The sequence below is a fragment of the Zalophus californianus genome, chromosome 7, assembly GCF_009762305.2.
Source record: "Zalophus californianus isolate mZalCal1 chromosome 7, mZalCal1.pri.v2, whole genome shotgun sequence".
In the NCBI taxonomy this organism is placed as follows: Eukaryota; Metazoa; Chordata; class Mammalia; order Carnivora; family Otariidae; genus Zalophus; species Zalophus californianus.
Genome location: NC_045601.1, coordinates 132308890 through 132321309, shown reverse-complemented (window position 1 = coordinate 132321309; position 12420 = coordinate 132308890). Strand labels below are relative to the sequence as shown.

Genomic DNA, 12420 nt, shown 5'->3' with positions numbered 1-12420 from the left:
CTCTCTCTCAAAACAACAATTAAATTAAAAAAATGAAGGGGAGGGACGGGGTTATTCCCAGCTCCAACCCTCATAACGGCAAGATGAAATAAGTAAAACATATATGAAGTCACTCAAGTGACTATTCTTATTTTACTATAACATGATAAGGATTTTGGAATGGGGTAGGTGGAAATCAGTATCATTTTATATTTGTTATGGTTCAAAGTAGAGGCCTGACTGGATTTGCTCTTTTTGTTTTGCAAGGGGTCCTTTTGGTTGGATACTTGACATTACTTTTGTGTAATGACATTAATGTGTTTGATCATCAAATTATTGCAGCTAAGGGAGGGAGGTATATGGTGGGTGGCTCAGGAGCGATAAAGTGCATGGGGTGGGGGGGGGTTGGGTAGCCTACCGGTTAGGAGATCCTTAGCAGCAACAACAGCACTTGTACTTAACATTGAAACTCTTTTCCTATTTAAAGATTCTGTATGCTCTTACTTGTGTACATGTCATTTCCTTGAGAGCAGGCACTGTGTTTTATTGATGTTTGCCTATCTGGTGCCCAGGTGCCCAGAACCATGGCATAGTGTGTACCGAATACATGTTTATAATTGTTTTCATCTCTGATCTAAACTGGTCTTACTTTAAGAAATGTATTTAGAATTAAACAGAAAAATGGATCTAGATGAGCTGCACACCACTGGGAGAGTGCCAGGCACTGAACACAAAGATTTGGTCCTTGCCTGCCCTCGGAAGAAGATACCTAGGTCCAGCATGTCTAAGGACGATAGTGAAGAACAAGAATGAGGAAGAGCTTCAAGGGCATCTTGGTGACATGGGTGAAAGGTGCTGAACTACAAAAGCCACAGTGTTGAAACAAACCAGGCTCACAATTCATTAATGTATATTCTGGGATTCCCCTTTATAGTATAAGGACTAAAATACTCACATCCTGTTTCCCTTGCTTTCTGGCTTGTGTGAAGCTACCAGGAGAATTGAGTACTGAAAAGTTTGCTTTATGTACAGGGAATCAGAGAGAAGTGAAATGGCAGGTGTGTGCGTGTGTGTGTGTGTGTGTGTGTATGCGAGAGAGAGAGAGAGAGAGAGAGAGAGAGATCACCCTTTTCTTTTTTTTAAAGATTTTATTTATTCATTTGAGACAGAGAGATACAGAGCGAAAGAGAGAGCATGAGCAGGGGGAGAGGCAGAGGGAGAGGGAGAAGCAGGCTCCCCACCGAGCAAGGAGCCAGACATGGGGCTCGATCCCAGGACCCTGGGATCATGACCCGAGCCGTAGGCAGATGCTTAACCGTCTGAGCCACCCAGGCACCCCAAGATCACCCATTTCTTAAACTTTTCATTATGGAGATTTTCAAACATCCAGTAAAAGTGGAATTCATAATATAAAAAACTCCCACATACCCACCATCCACTTTTAACATTTTCCAAGCTTCTTTTTTCACCCCTCTACTTTTTAAAAAACTCAGGATATTTTAAAACAAATCCAAGCTACCCTGTCATATTTCATGAGTAAATACTACAGTATGCACCTTGAGCAGATAAAAGTTTTCTTTTGACGTACCCACAACACCCTTATGAATTTCCTAGCTTTGTGTAATGATGATGCTGAGACACAAGGAAGAGGCAATACCAGCAAGCACCTCTAGCATCTGGACTGTGGTTTTTAAATATCACTTCCCATGAGAAAGGAATGAGGGCTCCTCAGAGAGACGGCTGATTCCAGGTCTAGGATGGGAAGTGCACAAGATGAACTGGAAACAACTGATTATGCCAGAAAGGAAAGATGCTATCAGGAGCTACTGAAGCCATTTCAAAAGGTGTAGGAGCTAACTTGATGGGGCTCCTACTTGTCAAAGATGTAATAAGTAGAGCATCAAAAGGAATAATGACTACAAGGGATTGAGCACATTTGTTATTTTAAAACCTATGTGCTCCTAATGGAACAAAAACTCACTTGTCATCAACTCATTATTCTAAAAATGTGTAAATAAAAGAAAAAATAATCAAACATATATCCTGCCTTTCACATTCACATTGTATTTCAGGGTAACCAAATGTTTGATGAGGGATTTTTCCTTTTTTTTTTTCCTTTTTCTTTCTTTCCTTTTTTTCTTTTTCTTTTCTTTCTTTTCTTTCTTTTCTTTCTTTCTTTCTTTCTTTCTTTCTTTCCTTCTTTCTTTCTTTCTTTCTTTCCTTCTTTCTTTCTTCCTTCCTTCCTTCCTTCCTTCCTTCCTTTCTCCCTTTCTCCCTTTCTCCCTTTCTCCCTTTCTCTTTCTCTCTTTCTTTCTTTCTTTCTTCTTTTTTAGAGAGTGAGTGGAATAGGCAGAGGGAGAGGGAGAGAGAGAATCTTAAGCAGAATCCATTTCCAGCATGGGGGAGCTCAACCTGGGGCTTGATCGCACAACCCTGAGACCATGACTTGAGCTGAAACCAAGAGTTGGATGCTTAACCGACTGAACCACCCAGGCACCCTGGGAACATTTTTCTTTATAGAATTCTAGCTAATAAAGGCAGAAGAAATGAGAGAATTATAAAAGAACCATTTCAACCTCTTATAAAATAGAAATCTAAGCAACAATCATCAATGGGTGTCAAAATATTTAGGTATAAGATTGATGAAGAAATTCAGAATGGATGGATTGGGCTGACAATACCCAAGCCCATTAATTAACCTTAACCTCGCTAAAAGCACAACAACCAACACTACGACATCCATGATGTATTTTTGGCAAAGAACTGAACCTGGATCTAATCAAGGCAGTTTACAGGAAATATGAGGAATACAGAAACATGTTAAATGACACCATGGGGATGAAATCAACTACATCTAGATTGTGGGGAATTCTGCAGATTAAATGACCTGATTACTTCCACAGCTAGTGACAAGATAAAAGAAGGGATGGATGATGTGAATTAAGAGACTTAAAAAATTTATAAGCCAAGTGCAATGTGAATCTCTTTTTGGGTCTTGATTAGAATAAACCAACTGTAAAAATCCATTTGTTAGGTAATTAGAACAGTTGAACCCAGTGAAGATCATTGAGGCATTTGGGGAAGGGGTCTGAGACATACAAATACCCACTGAATCAGGTGTCTGATCTCCAGACTCACGTACAATGCCCAATAGCTCATAATTTTGGATAAATACTGACAAATTCTTTTTATCTGTGCCCCTTCTTTGGATCTAGCAGGCCATTCTGTTGGAAAGCCTTTCTTCCTTCTTAGGTTTCAACTTTTATAGTTACTATCACATGCTTTTGATTCCTCCCTGGGTTGACTGGATTTGGGCCTTTCTATGTTTCAACCACACATTTACTGTCTCAGACTTCTCCTAATTCACAAAGCCTAAGTTCGTTCATTATAGATGATAATTATAGTGTTATTCCCAAGGTGGTAATCTTATTTCCTGGGTCTGAGAACCAACTAATTTTCCTCATACACTGATGTTAGCACTTGTTTTTTAGAAAGAGTTGATTTTTAAAAAATCTCCACTTGGATGAAGACCTTTAGAGGCTGATAAAAGTCAGCTTTCCAACTCATGCCCGTCCAAGGACTCCTGTCATGGAATGAGTGTGTGTGGTTCTTTACTGCTAGTTGGAAATGAAAGTATGTGGTAGGGGCTGTATGTGTTAAGAGGATTATATATCTTATATATTATGGGTTATGGAGCTTTGATGTACTCAGAAGGGGAGACTTAATGTTCTTCCGCATGCAAAGGAAGAGAGAGAGGAGAATGCACATGGGTGCATGTATGTGTGCCATTGTGGAGGTACCTGCTCTAGACCTTTCAAATAAAATTCTGAAGGAATCAGGCTCCAGTGTTTTCTGGCTAATTATAATTTTGAACTTTTCAGAGGCTCACATTTTCTAATAAAAATCATTCTACCAAATTCCTCTCCAAAAAGGGGCTTGATAAAATCCCCTTGATGAAACATGCAATCATTTATGAATGAATCTTCCATTTAGATGAATTGTATAGCAACCATCTGAAAAAAAGGGATAAAAAATAAATAAAAGCATTCCAACCAAGAGACACATTTTCCTGAAATGAGCGCATCAAAGAATCTCTGAATTGACAGAGCAATGTGTTATTACACCTATGAGGGCTCCCAATGTCTCTGACATATTGAAGAAAATGTGCATGTTTTCTTTGAGCCAATTAGAGATGTTGTTGGTGCATGGGAAGCATTGGACTGGTTTGTTGTTGTTGTTTGCTTGTTTGTCACTGTGTCCCTATTCAGCCATAGTGCTCATTCAGCCAACTAATTTGCTTTCCCCCTTTCATTCTATTCGACAGAATGTACTGAGGACCTATTACTGGCACTTTTCCAGGCACTGTAGGGGCATAAATTATCAGACTAAAAAATAAGAGCTTAATAAAGCCATGTCTTAAGTCACCTTCTAACCCTAGCACCTTGGACCATGCCTGACACAGGGGAGGAGCTCAGGGACTATTTGTTAAAAGGATCTGAGGCATTGTACCCAAGCTCCTTTACAGTCTTCTGTGTTGGGGCAATATATTTATGAATGCATATAACTAAAAATAGAATGTGCTAAGTACTATAGGCAATGCACACGAAAAGAGCCATGGACAGAGAAGATGAAAGGAGAAATTCTGATCCCAAAAGATCTCACACAGGTGGTAAAATTTCAGGAATATAGAGTATGAAGGGCATTGAGACAGAGTTAACGTTAACAAGGACACCATGGTTGGCGGAAAGGAGGATGTGTTTGCTCCACAGTAAAGAGCCCGGTTTAGTTGGAACATAGGACATAGGGCTGAAACAGGTAGAGTTTAAAGGGTGGGAGTTAGGGCTGGGCCATCATATAGAATTGCAGTAGGACCATCACTGTGGTACAAGAGTGGGCAGAAGGGCTAGAAGGTAGAGGTGCAGTGTGTTGGGGATAAGGCTGGACCATAAGGGAGAGGGACAAAGAATTAAGATAGGACTGGACTATTCAGGAGAGATCCAGGGAATATGAGGTAGAACTGGACTATTAGGTACATGATGCAGGGGTGGGGAATGGGGCTGGGCTATTAGGTGGAGATTGTTGCTAGAAGGACTTGAATGTCATACCGAATTTGTTCTTCATTCGGCATGCCCCGGGGAAGCACTGTCAGCTCCAGGCTGGTAATCTATCAGTGCCCTCTGAGTCTCTTTCATGGCTCTGAGTTATACCTGAAGCACAGTCATGGCCCAGAGATGGATACAGATTAGGAGGAGGATGTGGATGGCCGTGAGAAAAGACTTGGATAAAGAGGGCGATATGCTGGACCTTCCCTGTTAATTATAAAAAGAATTAATGAGGACAAGTTACCCAAGACCTGGCATTACCAGTGGGCAAGTAGTAGACTACTCTCACCTATAAGAGGCTCTATGGAGTGGATCTACGGATAGAATTGAGGTTCTTGGCTTTTGGTGAAGGGGTTGCCAGCTGATACTAATTTCTCTTTGTTCTAAATGAATAGAATGCCTGCCCATGGTCTGGATCCTAGGCATATCTTAAACTGTCCATAAGTTCTCATAAACTGTTTCTAGCTCCCTGGATGGTCCTCCGGAAAAAGACAAGGCCATGCCATTTGCTTTCTCAGGGTATTAAGAAGGCACTGACAACTTTCTTCTTGGTTCTCCTCCCTCACTCTTTTCTTCCTCCTTCTTCCACTTTGTGTTTCTATTCAGTACATCCATTATCCATCCTTGGTGCTCTTTTGGTGAAAATGATGGAAGCTCTTGATCTACACATCTTGATAGACTGTAGCATGTCTCCCCCACCCCTCCTTGCTTCTAATGTCCTGTCCTCCACCTCTCTATTGACTTTGACATCTTCAGAAGTGTCTTTTCATACAGAATCCATCTTTAGAGTATAGATTCAGATAGGATCATGAAAGACAAGCCAAAAAAAAAAAAAAAAAAGACAGTTATCATTCTTTAAGGAATCATAGAGCTATGGTGTTAGAGGGGTCCTCCCAGGCACTGGTCAGCCACCTGAACTTCCGATTCCCACCAAATATGTGAGTTGAGATGAGAATATTCATTGGTGTGGATGTGTGGCAATGTTCCTCTGGAAAGAAAGAGACCTTGTCCCATACTTGTCCCAGACTATCCCACAGTTCTACCCACACGAATGGTGGACTCTCCTTCCTCCTTCCTTCCTTCCCCCCAAAAATCGATTTAAATTGAGTAGGAAATAAAAGTAGAAAAAAAACCACACAACCTTGCAGTCCAGGTCACTATGACTCCAAAATTCTTACTACTGTTAATGGAAATGAATTTGTATTTCATGAAGAGCTGCTATATGCCAAGTGTTGGAATAGGGCTGTGATAATGGGCTAGACCTCTCGAGTCAGGTTGCTGGAGTAAAAATTCTAACTCCTCCATTTAAAGTAATTTGTTGAACACTGAATTAATTAACATCTGGGGCCAGTCAGTTGCCCTATCTGGACCTCAATCTCCTCACCTGTGAAGTGGGCCAGTAAATGAACTGGAATCATTATTGTTACTATGAGGGTAAATGAACATGCTAAACATTTGAGAGAGTGTGGCAAATAGAAAGGGCTCACCAAGTGTCTGCTAAATGACTTTACATGTAATCCTTGAAAGAATCTGACCACAAGTGCCTGGGTGGTTCAGTCCGTTAAAGGTCTGCCTTCAGCTCAGGTCACGATCCCAGAGTCCTGGGATGGAGCCTGCACCTACCTCTTCTCCCCACTCCTGTTCTCTCTCACTATCTCTCTCTCTCTCTCAAATAAATAAATAAATAAAATCTTAAAAAAAAAAAGAATCTGACCACTTAGGTACTGTGATTGCCAGTTTGCAATGAACCCAGTGAGATGTGGCTCTCCTCTGGCCCCTTGAAGCAGGAGGCACTGAAGATCTCAGCAGATACAAGAGGTATAGCCTGCCATTTCAGTCAGAGAGCTGCGAAGGGGTCATATGACCTGGATTTAGATCCTGACCTCGGAATTGAATAGACTAGGGCACCAGCTATACAAATGACCAGGCTGGTGGTCAAAAGGGACGATTGCCCAAACATGCTGCAAAACCCACTTTGCTGGGGGCATACTTATTTGTTTGTTTGTTTTCACCAGTGCCTGAAGCAGCTTAGCAGTCTTACAAATTACACTGTTGGTAATTAACTATGTGAGCCCAAAGAAGCCATGAAATCTCTCCTGGATTCTCCTGTCATTTCATCTGTAAAAGCTGATGGTTAAACTAGATTACTTGCCACCCCTTTAAATTCTGTGATTCTCCAGCCTGTTACTTACATAAGTCAGGTTCTGTGCCTCTTTCAGATTTACAACATGACTACTCTGCTTGGGAAGGCTGTCCCCATAGAGGTCATGAGTTGTCCCCAGAAGAGAAGACATTTGTGTCTAGTTCTCTCTCTCTCCCTCTTTCTCTCTCTGCGTCTTTATCTTCTTCTCTCTGTCTCTGTACCTCTTTCTCTTTTTCATTCTTCTCTCTCTCTCTCTCCCCACCACCAGTTCCTAACCATTAGCTAAGCTCTAAGCTCAAGACTTAGTGAACACGACAGGTGATTGGGGTGGGGAGGGAAAGGAGGAGAAATGAAAACATTTTGCAAAGTGGGACTCTAGCCCACTAACCCATAAGGGACCATGTGTTTCATTTGAAAGCTTTATTTTAGTTCAACAGCAGTAAAACACAGAAAGACTAGTTTGGCACCTACAGGCCCCTTAACTCCCTAGCATACAACTCTGCAAAAAACACCTCCCATCTATTGTTGGTGTTTCTTCTCTGTCACAGAAGCACTGAGTCTCTTTTCAGCAAGGCAACTTGCATAATGTTTTATTTGCAGAGGGAAGTTAGGCAACCTGCGGAGGCTCCTTAACCTTTGGTAACATAAATGGAACATTCTGAATACGCCTTCTCAATTACCCCATCTCAACCTGCAAAAACTGGCATGTGTGTGGGAGAAAAGAGGATTGTGCAGGCTGAGCATTTTAGGCACCAATTCTTTCTGACATAAAGAATAGCAGTGCTGGGCTGTCGGGGGAGAATTCCTGAAACTTTTCCATTCTCTTTTGGGGAGAGAGGAAGCAATGAGAGAATTTCAGGGATGTAAGGAACCAGTCTTTTTTTTTAATAAAAATTTATTAATTTATTTGAGAGAGAGAGAGTGCGCTCACATGCAATGGGGGAAGGGGCAGAGGGAGAGAGAGAGACTCTCAAGCAGATTCCCAATTGAGTGCAGAGCCCAATGTGGGGCTCTGTCTCACAATCCTGAGATCCTGACCTGAGCCCAAATCAAGTCAGATGCTTAACTGACTGAGCCACCCAGGCGCCCCATGTAAGGAACCAGTCCTTCACCCAGGATGTGGGTGGAGGGGTGGATAGACAGAAGAGGTTAGGACAGCCCTAGAGTGGAGTTTAAAATACAACTAAAATGTCTGTGTAACTCCTTTCCTTTACCAGGAAAAGCCTGGGTCCTATAATACACGGAATCTGCTCGCTTGATGTACCATTTGTTCTGGATGAGAGGAAGTGAGAAGCTTTAAGTCTGCAATCACAAACACCACCATCAGCTTGAATTACTTAGGCACAGTGAAAGTATAAACTCTTGATATTGTTTATCATAATAGTTCGTCCTCAAAACTGTTGCTTAAGCTGAGATTTGCTGGGTACCATGCTTATTCACAGATGGTGTAAGACATAATTGAAAGAGTTGTGTTTCTCCTTCCTGTATCTTTCTTTAAGTCAGAAAGAGAGTAACTCGGAGTCCCCTTCAGCTGTTCCTGTAGAAGGGAAGTGTCTTTCTTAGAGAAAAGAGAGGACCAGAAGTTGAAATTCTCCCACTGAACTTCATTTTTGGATCATTTGCATGGGGGGGGGGCAGAATTATACGGCTTTACAGCTGGAGGAATATATAACATCAAAGTTTGCAAACCAAAAATTAAAACCCCAAACACAGTGAGGCCAAGGATGCTTGCTGGGACAATGTAACAAGCCCTTCAAGAAGATTTTATAGCTTTGCAAACTATAATATTTGAATAACACTGATAGGCAGAGAATGAGGAAACTTCCATAATGACCCTTCAGGACAGCTTCCGACTACAGAGCAACTAGCGCAGTGCCTATGGGAAAAGCGTACAAAGGTGCCCAGCAGAGAGTGAAAAGATTCGGGAACTAAAGATGAAAAGAGCTTAGGGAGGAGGGGTTATCTCACACATGTGAACCCATGAAGCAGTTATACGGTATTTCAACACTAGCCTCACACTAGAATCTAGGTGGAAGGCAGCAGGCATGACCTTACTGGTATTTGTCAAATCAGCTCATCAGTATTGAAAGATATTTTTCTGCTCTCATGATACCATCGCTGTCAAAGGATTTCACCAGTCTGAAGCAGCAGTGTGAGTATGAATGACATGATTAGTAGTCGTTATCCTTCTTTCTCCCCACCCTTTCCCCAAGGTCATTGGCAAGCTCTCCTTCTGCTAGACTTGAGTGACCAACTGTCCTGGTTTGCCCAGGCTGAGGATTTTGCTGGAACGGGGGAATTTTCAGTTTTAAAAGCTGGGATCAGTACCTGGGCAAACTGGGCCACATTGTTCATCTGACCTTCTACCTGTTCTCCCCCTACTTCCTACCCCTAGGTAACACTAACACCCCAGCACTAACACACCAAATTCAGTTCTGCAGATAGAGATGAAAAATATTCAATCAATGACACAAAGCAGAAAGTCAAGAAAAAAGAAGGCAATTGATCATAACATGCTGGGCTTTAGAAATAAAATCTGAAATCCCTTAAGCTACCGAGGAAACCCTCAATGGAAACCAAGTCCTACATGCTAATCTGTGGAGATCTCCATGTTGATCTCTTGAGTTTTCATCTGATCTTTCCAAAAGACAAATTAGCTGAAGGAACTATTTCTTAGAAGTGAACACTCAGTGTTGAGGTGTAATTCCTTTCTTAATTACATGGACTTTGATAGAACATCATCCCTTTGAACCAACAGGATTGAAATCACCTGGGAACATGTGGGACAAATTCTCAGGTCCCACCCCAGACCAACTGAATCACATAACTCGGAGGATGAGACTCAGGAATCTGTAGGTGGACAACCCCTTCAGGTGACCCCTCTCAGACATGCAGCAAACATTTGAGAAACAGGGAATTAATGGACCCACACCCTATCTTTCTTACTTGTGAGGGACACTTGGGGATTAGTAAGACACAGAGAATTCAGGTGTTGAGCCTACTACTCTATGTCAAGGGCAGGCAAGTAAGAATCTTGGATATCACCACCAACAGAAAATATTTCACATGGTACTTAGCATCCTGCATGAAACTCAATGCTATCTTCTCTGCTCCCCACTTACCTTGCCTAGGTTTGCTACAAGTGAGTCTTATACATCCTGAATTTCTACTGAAGCGGCCTTCCCTGAACTGCCCCCCAATACCTGGCTGTCCCTGCAATTCTTCGGAGTCAGGTGAGCTTTGTGTTGATATTAGTGTCACATCGAAGATATTTTATTATTTTAAAAGCTGGGGAAACATAATAAATACACTTTGTGAAGAAGGTAATCACCAAATCAATTATCATTTTATATTGTAAGATGAAACAGTGATTATTCAAAGCTGACTTTCTAAACATCATTTAAAAGACACCCTTATTTCCTAAGGATGCCCGACCTGGCTGTCCTTCTGTGGTCAGATTCTGCTTGGGGCTCTTGGCCTTCAAATGGGAGGAACTCATTCCAGATATTTCATAATCTCCAGTCATTACCTTTTTTCTTTTGGGCTAATAAAACAATGGTTATTTCACTATGTCAATGTTATGGACTGAATATTTGTATCCCTCCAAAATTCATGTGCTGAAGCCCTAACCCCCAATATGATGACATTTGAAGGGGGTATATGGGAGGTAATCAGGTTTAGATGAGATCATGAGGGTAGGATTCTTATGATGGGCTTAATGCCTTATAAGGAGAGAAAATGCCAGAGATCTCTTTCGATCCATCATGTGAGGACACACCAAGAAGGTGGCCATCTGCTCGCCAAGAAGAGAGCTCTCACCAGGAACCAAAACTGTAGGCACCTTGATCCTGGACTTCCCCGCCTCCAGAACTGTGAGAAAACATGTCTGCTGTTTAAGCCACCCAGTGTATGGTATTTTGTAGCAGCCCAAGATAACTAATATATACAATAAACATTCCAGCTTCATAACTTCTCTACCTACACTATTGGTTAGTAAATGATACGGTAATGATCAAATTTTAAAGTTCATGAAATCTTTTCATGGATTATTGAGAGTCCCCATTTAATGGTGGAAAATTGAGGTTCTGGGAGCTGAAATGCCTTGCTCAGGGACACAGCTGGTAAGGAGTAGTACTAGGGTGGAATCCATGTCTTCTAAAGCAGAGACCATTGTTCTGTCCACTGCAACACAGTCATTCCAATTGCATGCACCAGGAACTCCTGGCCACTGCTAGGTATGAGCTCATTTATATCCCAGCTTGCTCTGATTAACTGGTAATGGAAAACACACAGATATTCTTGGTCACTAGAAGTCCCTCAGTTGTTCAGACATATCAAACAAAGAGGAATCTTTTTAATTTCCTTTCTTCCTTATTCTCAACCATGCTGGGTGCATCGTAACCTTGTGGTGTGTGATAACACAGCCGAAGTGTTGGCCTGGACACTGTTGGACACAGCCGAGGGAGTGATAATAAGACACTGACCACTCTCCTTCTATCTTGGGCTTGAAAGGGAGTGAGATACTCTCTGGAACAGCAAGCACTGCTGTGATAAGTATCATTACTCTGTCAGTGCTAGTGACCTGATAAGGACAGCAGAGATGCATTGCCTCTTCCCTCACATTCTCCCAGTTCTAGTGCTTTCCAGATGACCTGGCTGTAACTCCACTATATCTGATGGATTTGTAGATTCCTCTTGCCTTCACCTCCACCAACATACAAAAAATTCTTGGTACAATACTTTACCAAGATTTATTTATATATATTTACATATAAATACATATATTTAATATGTATAACAATTTATATATAATATATATAATTTATAATATAAATATATATTATATATAAAGTATATATAATAAATATATACTCTATTACATATTAGTATATTTTATATACCAGTATATATATTAGTATGTGTCAAGTACTATGTATAGGTATGTATAAAGTTTATGTAAAGCATATATATACATACACGTTCATGTATATTTACAACAATGTGTTTATATGTACATACTATCTATTTATTTCAAATGTTAATTAAATCTGATATAATCAAAATTAGCTGTTGTGGTGTAGGGCCAGTTTTGGGCTCTGCTCAAAATGTGCAGCTGATTTCTAACTCGCCAGAAATGATGAGGTTAGATCACATGCTTATTATTTGTACACTGGAGAGTATGACTAATTATGGGTT

General features: G+C 41.1%; 1 protein-coding gene across 4 annotated transcripts in view; it reads right to left on the bottom strand.

Moving 5' to 3' along the window:
- The window catches only part of PHACTR1 (phosphatase and actin regulator 1), a 551155-nt gene that overhangs the window by 389117 nt on the left and 149618 nt on the right, over positions 1 to 12420 (bottom strand). The window lies entirely within an intron of this gene.